General features: G+C 39.1%; 1 long non-coding RNA gene across 1 annotated transcript; it reads left to right on the top strand.

Moving 5' to 3' along the window:
• The first annotated feature begins 3,640 nt into the window (after nucleotides 1–3,640).
• On the top strand, nucleotides 3,641–5,698 carry LOC122841794. The gene is made up of 4 exons (XR_006372447.1): nucleotides 3,641–3,692; nucleotides 3,987–4,048; nucleotides 4,379–4,452; nucleotides 5,056–5,698. It is a non-coding gene; the product is annotated as an uncharacterized LOC122841794 (long non-coding RNA).
• Nucleotides 5,699–12,415: the final 6,717 nt, after the last annotated feature.

Here is a 12,415-nt window from a genome sequence, read left to right as displayed (position 1 = left end):
TTTTACACTAAGAATTTATGCAAAACTCATTCAGGGTTTCCCTCAGTGTATTATAAGCCTGGTGGGCCACCAGCCTAAGCATTACTAACTTACGTCTCTTTTAAATGTTTGCAGTTTTAAAGACTTTATTGTTGGTTTTCAGGTGTTGAGCTTCCAATCATTCAATGACATAATTATCAAGTGATAATTTCAAACATAAAACACTTTTTAACTCAAAACCATGACTGGCCGCTGGAAGAATGACTGCCCTACCACCCAACCACCGGGCTGAGCAAGTTTTCTGGGGGAAACCTTGTCATTCTTAAATAGCGGACACTCCACCACCAACTAATACAAAACTCCTTTTACACCACTACAAAGTAAATAAAACATATTCTAAAAATCTACATTACAGCCCCAAACAACACACTTGTTTTCAACCACTAAAAAGCAAAACACATTTTAAACCATCAACCAATACAAAGCTTAATTTTAAGAAGCCCAAACCCCACCATTAACCAATGAACATTATTTTTAAACCACAAGAAACAAATATAAACTGATTTAAAAAAGTGTTCACTCCACCATCAATCAATGTAAAACTCCTACACCAACATATCATTAAAAAAGTCAACCAAATCGAACACATTATAAAAGTAAAAGATCCCATAATCTACTTTCTCTCTGGCATGCAGCTGGACAACTCGTTGTTCACCCTCTACAACTCAATTCAGATGGTTGAAGGTCTGAATCTCTGTCCAAACTGGACAAAGTGTCCTTGTCCAACTTCACTGCTTGGACAACGCTCCAAAGACGTTGTGGTCAAAGACGTCTTTGAACGCTCCACAACACAGATCCACCTGGAAGGTACAGAACACCAGATGAGTTTGGTTCATGAAGAATGTAAATGCTGTTCAGTCAGCTGCTGTGTTCATCCAGTTTGATCGCTGATACTGATTTAACTTTATGTCCAGTTCAGGCTCTTCTGGGTCTGTGTGGAAATTTAAGGAGGTCTGAGAGAAGAGAGGCTCTCTGAGGACGACTCCACCAGGTGAGACTATCCATCAGTCAGTGAGTGCACTGACTGATGGATAGACTGCAGGTAAACTTAGTGAGACTCAGTAAACTGAAAGTACAGTCAATCGCACCAAGACAGCTGGACTGTAAGCAGAAAACGTAATGCTTCATCATGTTTAATATTATGTGATGTCAGGCCTGATGGCAGATAAATCATTTTGTTGATGATTTATCTCCATGTTTCTTTCTGCATGTGGAGCAGCTGTTACCTCCTGAAGGAGGCGCCCTGTTAAGCTCCATTACAGAGCTCCACTGCTTCATATAATAGGAAGAGTTTTATGAACCTCTCTGTCGAGATAAAGTTAAGATTGTAACTAGAAAGAATTGGTTCCAGCTCCACTAACTGATGAAGTGTGAAATTCCTCATTAGTATCACAGCCTTAGTCCCGTTAACACTGTTAAATATTTACCTGAAACCAGCAAGCTGTCAAGATGGCTTATAGCTACAACTAATACCTCATAGCCAATAGAACAGCAATTTGCTGCCATCTAGTGGGCAGAGTTATGCCCAGCAATGCCCAATTAGACATTTACATGTCTAAGGGGTTAAAATAACTTTATCATTAATATGTAAAAACAATATAGAAATGGAGATGGTTTAAGTCTATGTATTAAATACACAATAAAATCACTAACTTAAAATGGATAAAAGTAATGAATACAGATTAAATAAAATATTCACACATTTGATGAATTTTGCACATAGTATAAAATGTTTACAGAATCTCTGCCAATTATAAAGATTCTTCAAAACAGTTAAGTAAATCAATAGTTTGCTGTAAAATTAAATATCTGCAGTGTAATCTCTTCTCTCTCAGATGATCACCTCTCAGGACATTACTGTGTATTTTACTGCTTATTTCATAGTCCATGGTGCAAATGTTGTGTACTGACAATTAAGACTATGGTAACTAATTAAGAATAGGTGATTGAGAAAATTAATCAAAAATAGGCTTTGTCATAACCAAGCTTGATTAAAGCCAAAACATGCAGTTCAAGGAAAAAGAAGAAAATACACTTTTTAATGGTTCACATGTCATTATAAAGCATGAATGAAATCAAAGAGATAAACCAGGTGGACCAAGCTCACTTCAGTCATTTAGGATGCAATGATGAGGAGGCACACAAGCATACGATCATGGTAACCTTGGAGTGATGGAAAATTCCCCAGAGTTTAGGCAGAACAGAAAAAAATCTTTATCCCAACTTCTATAATGATGACATTGTCAATGCTTTTCTGGATGCCATGTTAAAGGATACGTCCTAGATCAGACAGAACATCTCAGAACAGAGCAACTGCTTAAGGCTCAGCACTGTAAAACATTTTACTTCTATGTAAAAAATAAAATTTTGCCCCAAGTAATATGAACATAGTTACAAAGTAACACTCTGACTACATCAACAAATTATCTTGAAGAATAACAGAATAAAGAGGTTTGGTATAAACTTTACCTTTTATTAACAGGAATACATCGTAACATGTATGCACTTTAGCTTTCTGTTTGGAAAATGTGCAGTGAGTCTGTCGGCAAAAACTTGAAGCTTGAATATATTCTCCATAGAAAAGTAGTTTTATAAACAGTTTTCAGATAAACATGTAGAGTTTTTAAACTCAACAAAAGAGATGCCACAAGTTACTACAAGGCTTGGAGAAAATGTTTTTACCTGGGATGAATCTAATTCTATCAATCTCTATCAGAGTGTTTTTTTGGTTTACACGTTTTATGGATCTTAAGAAGACCTAAGGCCGTGTTTTCTAATTTATGGCAGATGGAATATGGGGTAACTGTGTCATCAAATGATTTCATGCTGAAACCAAGAACTGTGTCCACAAAGTCCAGCCTCTTTCCAGAGCGCAATGGTCTCTGCTAGGGATTGTCACTAAAAGCAGGCGATGTTCTCTATTATCCTGGTTTTTACTTCCCTGTATTGATAACTTTTACTTTTGCTAAGCAAAGTTATTTTGTTTCTTTTCTTTCTGACTCATAAGGGGTTTTCACAAACGTCAAGCAAATTTTCAATCATTCAAATGTAGAGCAGAATCGTTTTGAGTGATTTGGTCATCTTAAACTATTAATTTATCTTGAACTAATATTGAATGACTAAAGATATTTGAGGACATTGATATTTTTTAAGTTTAAATTGATACTGTTACTACTTGAATAATGTGCATGAAACAGACATTATGCACAAACTCCCAACATCCCCACTCTCAACTTTTACCTTCTTCTCAATCACATTTTGATCTTGATGAGATAAAATCTCTGAAATAAGCCTCGTAGTTATTCCTCCAAAGGTTTTAATGTGTTGTTCATGTTGGAAAAGATATTTTCTTGTATTGAGACAAAGGCTAAATGTACCTTGAACTCTGATAAATTCCACACTTTACAGAGTTTTTATACAAGTTAATCTGCTTTCTGGTTGCTACCAGGAAGTATGCAAACATTTCACTTGCTTGAGGAAAGGACAGGTTCAAATATTTTCTGTATTGTTGAATTTGAGCCAGAATATTTATGATGGTTTTTGTTTCATTCTCAGTAAAAGTAGGTGTGTGTTTGCAAGTCTTTGTACATAAAAAGAAGTGAGCTTGAAAGCTCACAGAACTGGCTCTCATCGTCTCTGAAGAGTACCAGGAGGTAAGTCTTTGAGCAATGATGAATTTGTTTTCATCAACCTGATGTAGAACTGCTTTTCGATGCGTCTCTGCCAGCACACCTGAATCGGTGATTGGGCCCTAAGCAGGAATCTGTAGAACCCAGTTACAAATTAATGAAGTAATTCAGCCAGATGTTTCAGGTGTGTTGGACCAGGGACACATCTGGCAGCTGCAGGACATCAGTCCTGATTCAGAGGATCTGTAGCTAATAGTTTCTTTAAAACCAAATCCCACACAGTCACTACTTTTCCCATATTTTTGTGAATTGATCCAGTTTCGCAAAACTCAACACTCTGCAGAACCTGATCTACAGACAGCAGAGAACATTCAACAAAGGTTTGTATCATTTTATTTTGATCTATGCAAAGGTTTATTATTATTTTTAAATACATTAGTCAGATTTTAGCAGAGTGATGATTTAGTGCAATGTTTCACATCCCAGTCTAAATCTTACTTTTTGTATTTTTATCTGACTTATTTTTCTCTTCCTTCTGATCTTAAACTTCATTTTGGTGTTCAGATTTCAAACTTCTGTTTCAGACATTGTTCATTTCATGGTGCATTTAATGATCCATTTATCAGTCATGTTTTCCTGATTTCATTTAGAAATACCTGAAAGTTTCCCTTCAGCAGAACAATATGCAAATAGATTCTGTGTTTTTTCAGGAATCTGTCACTGTTGCAAATCAAACATTTTGAGATCATCTGGATCTGCAAACTGTTGCCAACAACAGACCAAGGTTTGTTATGAATAATCATAAGCTCAACAGACTCAAGAGACCAAATATCTTTCATACTGGCATTAATAGCTAAAAACCAAATATATATTTCAGAGGACTTTGATTTCATTGTGATTTTCAGTTCTTCCAGGATGTTGCAATGTTCCAGCCTAAAAATTACTGATTTTGTGAGACCTTTTTCAAATTTTAATCTAACATATGAGCCTCATCAGAGCACATATCCTAACTGATTGAATGTCACAGTACATTTTATGTTGTATAGTATTTTGCAGTCAGATGTGGCCAAGCAGTTCTCAGACAAATTTATGTTTCATCATAATAGCATGATTTAATATTGAACCATTAAGACTAATGAAAGATTTAATCCTAACACATTTATGTGGCAACAAAATCAGACATTAGGAAAATTTACATTTTGTTAAAAGTTTTTACTTTGTTTGAAAGCTTTAGCACATTTTTCCCAGGAAGCCCATAAACATGGAGGATTGATGTTTTGAATTCATTAGCTCATTGGCTGTGTAGGTGAATTTTGAATCTTGATTAGACATAAAAGTAACAGGTTTTTCCAGTTTCATCATTGTTTCTGTTTTCTTCTGACTACAGGCAGATTGACACCGAAGGAGAACCAACACTGACAATCAGGATGTGCCTGTTATTGACCACACCTCTCTTCTTTGCTCTTGTTGTAATAGTTTTGTTACTCTGGCAGAACATCATCACTGTGACTGACTTAATGAAAGCAGGAAAGCAAGTTTCAGATGTGGTAATTCCAGCTTTGGACGATCCAAAGATATCAGGAGCATTAACACTAACCGTCACTGCAGTGTTCATTTTGACAAACTCACTGGAAACAACTCTGTTGGTTCTGGTTGATATCGCTCTGTGGTTGCATTGGCTCAATATTCTCCCACTGAGAGAGTTAATTAGGTTAGCTACAAAGTTTTATCAGTCTGTTGTACCGGGAACAAATCAGACCTGCACTGATTCAAAGCCTGAAGCTCAACGATTGGCTGATGTTGTCAAAGGGAAAAGCACTCTAATAACGTCGCAAACCAGCTGCACCCCGATTTACAAACTTCATCTAGAAGGGAAACAGATCAACATTAATGGCTGTAAGAGTTTCACTTTTGGAGAGAAATCTATGAATTGTAACAGAAACATCATGGTTCTTGGAGCTGCAGGTGCTGGGAAGTCCACTGTCATCAATGCGATGATAAACTACGTCCTAGGCGTTAGATGGGAAGACTCGTTTCCGTTTAAGTTAGTGGATGAAGGTCAGTCAGACTCACAGGTTCACAGTCAGACATCAGAAATCACAGTGTACAAACTCTACCACCAGGAGGGATTCAGGGTGAACTACTCCCTCACCATCATAGACACTCCAGGCTTTGGGGAATCGGCGTGACAGAGACAAGGAGATCACAGAGCAGCTGCGTAACCTCTTTGCTAACCAGGAAGGTGTTGGTGAAGTTGATACTGTGTGTTTAGTTCAGGCTGGTCTAACTGAACTGACATCAACACAAAGATATGTGTTTGATTCAGCACTCTCAATCTTTGGCAAAGATGTGGCAGAAAACATCAGGATCCTGGTGACGTTTGCAGACGAGCAGCAGCAACCAGTTGTAGAGGCCATCAAAGTGTCCGGTGTCCCATGTCCTAAAGGTGCAGATGGGCTGCCAGTTCACTTCAAATTCAATAACTCAGTGCTGTTTGCTAACAACAAATCCTTAGTGGCAAAGATCTGGTCCAATGAAGAGAAAACCTTTGAGTATTGGAACATGGGGACGAAGAACATGGCTGGTTTCTTTGCTAGTTTAGCAAACATCAAAACCATAAGATTGACAATGACCAATGAGGTCCTGAAAGAAAGAAAGCACCTGGAAAGTACAGTGGAGGAGCTGCAGAAGCAGGTTAAACTGGGCTTAGCCAAGCTAGAGGATATCAGGGAGACGAATGACAAACTCAAAGAGCATGAAGCAGAAATCAGAAACAATGAGAACTTTGAGTTTCATGTTACTGTAAGAACAAATAAGCAAGTTGATATTCCTGACACTGGGAAGTTTGTCTTGAACTGCATGCAGTGTCATGTTACCTGTCACTACCCTTGTAACATACCAAAAGATGAGGATAAAAAAGGATGTAAAACAATGAACAAAGTTGGATACTGTCAGGTGTGTCCAGGGAAATGTTTCTGGAATGTGCATCGTAGCCAGGCCTTCATGTGGGAATATCAGGAAATTTATGAGAAGAGAACAGTGAAAGAACTGAAAGAAAAATACGAGAAAGCCTTTGGACAGAAGGTAACCTTAGAGGAGCTGATGAAAAATCTGATGATGGAGTATCGATCTATGCAGGATGATGTGGTGAAACTGACTGCAGAGGCTGCAAAGTGTCTGAACAGACTGAAAGAGATAGTCCTGAACCCAAATCCCCTTATTTCTCCAGAATACATCGACATGCTCATTAAAGTAGAGGAACAGGAGGCCAAGACAGGCTGGGAGGACAGAGTTCAGTCTCTGATGAAAATGAAGGAAAAGGCAGAGATCATAGCTAAAGTAGAGAAGGGAGAGGAAATCCTGGTGAATCAGTAATCTGCTGATGCCTTCACAACAAATCTAAACTCAGAACTGTGCCAAGATGAGGCTAAAATAGATTTACTTCCACAAGTGGAATATGATATGTAAGCTTTATCAGACATTAATTTGTGTTTATTTCAAATGAAACAGACATGGGAGCAGCGTGGGATTGGGAGCTTAAAGAGAGACAAGGTAAAAATGTAAAGGAAAGAAGCAGGTGACGTTAGAGGACACGATTGTTTTAATCAGCAATGATAAAGAAAATATAGAAGTTTAACAAAACCTGTAAGTTACAGTTAGTTTGATTGACCTATCGTTCACCAACTTTCTTTTAGTGTTTTTTAAAATTTTGCAAATTTAGCTTAATAATGTCATAATATCATGAATAAAAATGTAAATGGGATTTTCTCCATGTAATGTTGAATCCAATTGAACCAATTGTTAGCAAGACTTTGGTTTTAAAAGGAAATTCTTTCAGTCACCCAAACTGTAGCAGCTACATGCGTTAGCCACCTATAATGTTCTGTTCATCTGGAGGATATAGTTCATTTTGTTTAGACAGTAAATCCTATTTTAACCAAAACTTTACCCTACCTTAAAGTTTTCAGTTAAATTTTTTTCTTGCGTCTTTTTGGTGGTAAATTTTATTGAATTTCTAATTAATTTGAGGGAAAATTGTATTTTCTTTGTATCACCTAATTCTTATATGAAACTTATTGCTATAATGTGCTTATATTCAGGGCTTCAATGTTTCTTTGTGTCACATATATTTGATTTTGTGTCGTTCCACTTTTAATTTTATCTGGTTGCACACACTGCTGCATGCTTACTGTTGAGAATATATAATTGTGTGTTTTCCTCTTTTAGCTATTTGCATTCTTGAATATACATACTCGCATGTTGGGAAACATCTTCAAATCTAAGGCTAAAGGAAATGACACAGTAGGGAACGCCCTCTTTAGAAAGTAGCTCAGCCAGGCTAACAAAGGGAATTTAAAACTGTTTGATGCCATTTTGTTCTGTTGGCCCATAAGGATAGCATGAACAAATGGGCAAGCTGTTTTTCAGTCGTAATAAATGGAATTTATGGATTCAATTCCACTGGCTCTTCAACTTCACACATCAAGAACCTAATGGTGAAAGGATAATTCTCCACATTTCATAACCATATATTACACGTAACACAGTCATGGATAAACTGATAACGGCAGGCCAACATCCCTTAGCGAGTTTGTAGAATGAGGCAAAGACAAAAGCATCCATTATTTGCTTCTCTCTGTTTCACCCTTAAGATGCCGAGTGAAGCCCAGCATTGCAGTCCGTGAATGTCATTGCTCCATGTTAATATTCATCCAAAATACATTAAAGATCTGCTGCTTTTGTTTCAGAAGTTGCAGCCTCTCGCGCTGTCACCTTATGGTGGTGGAGGGGTTTAAGGGGCTCAATGATCCTAGGATCTCTGCTGTCTGGGGCTTCATGCCCCTGGTAGGGTCACCCAAGACACAGGTACAAGGTGAGAGACCAGACAACGTGCAGACCCAAGACCCTGATGATGGAAAAGAGCTTTGGACTTTGTCTTCCCTCACCCAGATGCGGGTCACCGGGGCCCCACTCTGGAGCCAGGCTGAGGAGGGGCACGATGGCGTGCTCCATGGGCTTTTACCCATGGAGCCCAGCCGGGCTCAGCCCAAAGAGGAAATGTTTGTCCCCCCTCCCATGGGCCAACGACCTATGAGAGGGACCAAACGGGTTGGGTCAATGTGAAATGGGTGACGGCCTTGTGAGGGTGGCCCAGGTGGTCTCATCGTCGTTTGCAGATGTTTGCTCTTGAGATGTGGAATGTCACCTCTGTTGGGGAAGGAGCCGGAGCTAGTGTGTGAGGTTGAGAGGTTCCGACTAGAAATAGTCGGTCTCTCCACCACTCATGGCTCTGGTCCTGGAACCAGTCTCCTTGAGAGGGGCTGGACATACTTCCACTCTGGAGTTGTCCATGGTGAGAGGCTGGTGCCTGTCGTGGCGGCAACCCTCAAACTTGTGGTGGACATCTTCAGTGAGGGAAGCCGTCAGGCTGAAGAAGGAGTCCTATCGGGCCTTTTTGGCCTGTGGGACTCCGGAAGCAGCTGATGGGTACTGGCGGGTGAAGCGGCATGTGGCTCGGGTGGTTGCTGAGGCAAAAACTTGGGAGTGGGAGGAGTTTGGAGAGGCCATGGAGAAAGACTTCCGTACGGCTTCGAGGCGATTCTGGTCCACCATCCGGCGTCTCAGGAGGGGGAAGAAGTGCAGCAACAACATTGTTTACAGTGGGGATGGTGTGCTGCTGACCTCAACTCGGGATGTTGTGGACTGGTGGGCAGAATACTTCTAAGACCTCCTCAGTCACCACTGGGCCTCCTCCTGGAGAGGAGGGTCCCGTGGGTGGTGATGAGGACAGGGCTGGAGATCAGTTGAATGATATTAAAAAAAAATTCTGAGTTGTATGAGATTATTTAAATCAGGTCTATATATAAGCTGCATAGTACAGTCATGGCCACCAGGCTCAGGAAGCTGAGCCTGGGGACTCTGGGTTGGGCTCTCCAATCTCTGGGGTCGAGGTCGCCGAGGTGGTCAAAAAGCTCCTTGGTGGCAGGGCCCCGGGGGTGGATGAGATCCGCCCGGAGTTCCTCAAGGCTCTGGATGTTGTGGGGTTGTGTTGGTTAACTCTGGAATATCGCATGGACATCGGAGGCAGGTCCCGTGAATTGGCAGACTGGGGTGGTGGTCCCCCTGTTCAAAAAGGGGGACCGGAGGGTGTGCTCCAATTACAGGGGGGTCACATTCTTAAGCCTCACTGGCAAGGTCTATTCGGGGGTCCTGGAGAGGAGGGTCTGTTGGATTGTCCAACCTTGGATTCAGGAAGTTGTTAGCAGTGTGGTTCTGGTCGTGGAACACTGGACCAGCTCTACACCCTCACCAGGGTCCTGGAGGGTTCTGGGAGTTCGCCCAACCAGTCTACATGTGTTTTGTGGACTTGGAAAAGGCGTAATCCAGTTTTTTTGTAACTGCTTAAAATTTGGATTCAATTGCATGAAAATAAATGCTATTACATTCCTTTGGTTTTTGGTTTGTTCCTTTTCTTGTGGATTATGTTCTATGGGTCTTGGGATATTCATTGACACATTTATTAAATTAAATTCTACACACAACTACTCCATTAGGACTTTGTGGATTTTTAAAAAAAGTATGCTAAAAATTAAAATAAACAGTAAAACATATATAGGTAATCAAATCCTTCATGTAGTACGTTGTTGATGTAGGACTGGAGTTAAAGACCTCCTGCTCTACGGAGTCTAAATAATGTTCCTTTGTGATTCTAAGATCTTCTATCAGGACCAACGAATTAATCTTGGACATAAACTAACAAAACTGAAAATGGGTTTGATTTGACTGACATTTCAGTGAAGTATTCTGGGCTAACTGCTATTATGTGTTTCATTTTAGTATTTACTTCAGTTGAATGATGTTAAAATATTTTTCTGAGTTGTATGAGATTATTTAAATCAAGTCTATATATTAGCTGCATAGTATGTGTGGAAGTTGTTCCTTCAAAGGAAAGTCAGGTGGTAGGATTATTAATTATGGTGAATATAGATTTAAAGCTAATGCTCCTTAAGACACATGACCTGTTCTATTACGAATGTTGATTGAAACAATACAACAGGAAGAGTTAAAGGGGAAAAAGTTGTGATAAAGTTGAGGAAGTTATAAAGTAAATTCCTTCACCACCATCATGGAACAGAAGTGAAACTATTCCAAGAGCTTGAAAAGTTTTAGTTTTTTTGCTAGACTCATTGAACCACATACTGTAGAGAAAACTTTCACAAGCATTTAGTCATTTTTAAGTAAACAAAAGTTTCCTAGTAGAACAGTTATTTGAAATTCTCTGTGGCGTATGCTAAACTCGAGGCTGGCAGGCCAAACCCGTCCCTTCAGAACCGTTTGTGTTTCTGCCTAGAAGGCAACATTAATGGAGTCTTAATGATCAGTTAGTCTTAACAATCAAATGAAACATCTTTCAGTTTCCTGCCAACTTGTCAATATGAAGAGGTTCAATATTCAAAGTACTCATTGAATGTTACAGGTTTTTATTAGCATTTGAACAGTCTAATGTGTAGTTTTATCAGTACATTGTATGGCCCAAAATGAGAAGTTTTGCGCATCTGGTATAAGGAATTATTTTACTTAAAAAGGGTTTTGTCTTGGTTATGCTGCAGTGGAGCAGATCTAGCTGAAGGAAGTTTGCTTCTCCATTATTGTACATGTTTTCTGGATCTCAAGAAAACTTAAGAGTCTCGACACACAAGAAGCAACAAACCACCGTGAAAGGCAAAGATTTTCCACCACGTGAGGTGAACCCAACATACGATAGTGACAGTACTGTCAACAGTGACGAGTTGATGCCAGTGTGTCCATAGCTAGCCTCTGTGTGCACGTCTACATGTATGAGCTCAAAGTTTTACGTACATGGATTACACCAGTTGCTTGGCTGAAAGAGGGAAAACCAAAATTAATGGAGAGTGAGCGATGTCAACAAATTCAATTCATTTTATTCTTATAGAGCCAATTCACAAAAATTGTCGTCTTAGGCAGGTCACAAAAAATCCATTTCCACTATACATATAAAATATTACAATGAATCCTAGCTTTCACACAGAGCAGTAATCTCAATTATTCAAAATAGTTTAAACTGTCTTGTATCTATGTAACCAGTAGACAACCGCTTGCTTTTTGTTGTACACCGCAGCAGTTCCTCATACCAAGCACATCCATCACAGGAGAGGAAAAGAAAAATTCCCCTTTATCAGGAAGAAACCTCCACCTCAACCAGAGGCTTTTCTCTAAGCAAAGATATTCAACCTGGTTTCCTTGCTGAAAAACATTTAATTGTATTCTTATTTCCTGATGTTCAAGATGCATACTGTTAAGTAAAGACATTTTCTTCCTGATACTGTTGCTGACTCATACAAGAGTTTTTAATTAAGTCAGAAACAAGATTTTAATTGTCTGAAGGTAGAGCAGAATGGTTCTGGTCGATTTATTTATTTTGAACTGAATTTATCCTTAACCAAAATCATATGAATAACTAAAAACTTTAGAGGACATCAATATATCTTTTAAAGCTTAAATTTGTCCAGTTGGTGGCGGTAATGTACCCTGATTGTTGGTCTTCCATTAGACACAAGAAGAAGAAGAACTTTGGCGCCGTAATCCACCTGCTGGAGTATCAGGCTGCAGTATGTTTTGAGATAGTTGGAAATATTCATTTGTAAATTATACTTCAGACACATTTTTCAATTTTTTTTCTGATTAAATTATTGAAAGCATATTTTGTGTATCATCGGATCTTCTAA

The sequence above is a fragment of the Gambusia affinis genome, linkage group LG12 (assembly GCF_019740435.1).
Source record: "Gambusia affinis linkage group LG12, SWU_Gaff_1.0, whole genome shotgun sequence".
Lineage (NCBI taxonomy): Eukaryota > Metazoa > Chordata > Actinopteri > Cyprinodontiformes > Poeciliidae > Gambusia > Gambusia affinis.
The sequence above is the reverse complement of the archived record's forward strand: the minus strand, read 5'-3'. Positions and strand labels throughout refer to the sequence as shown.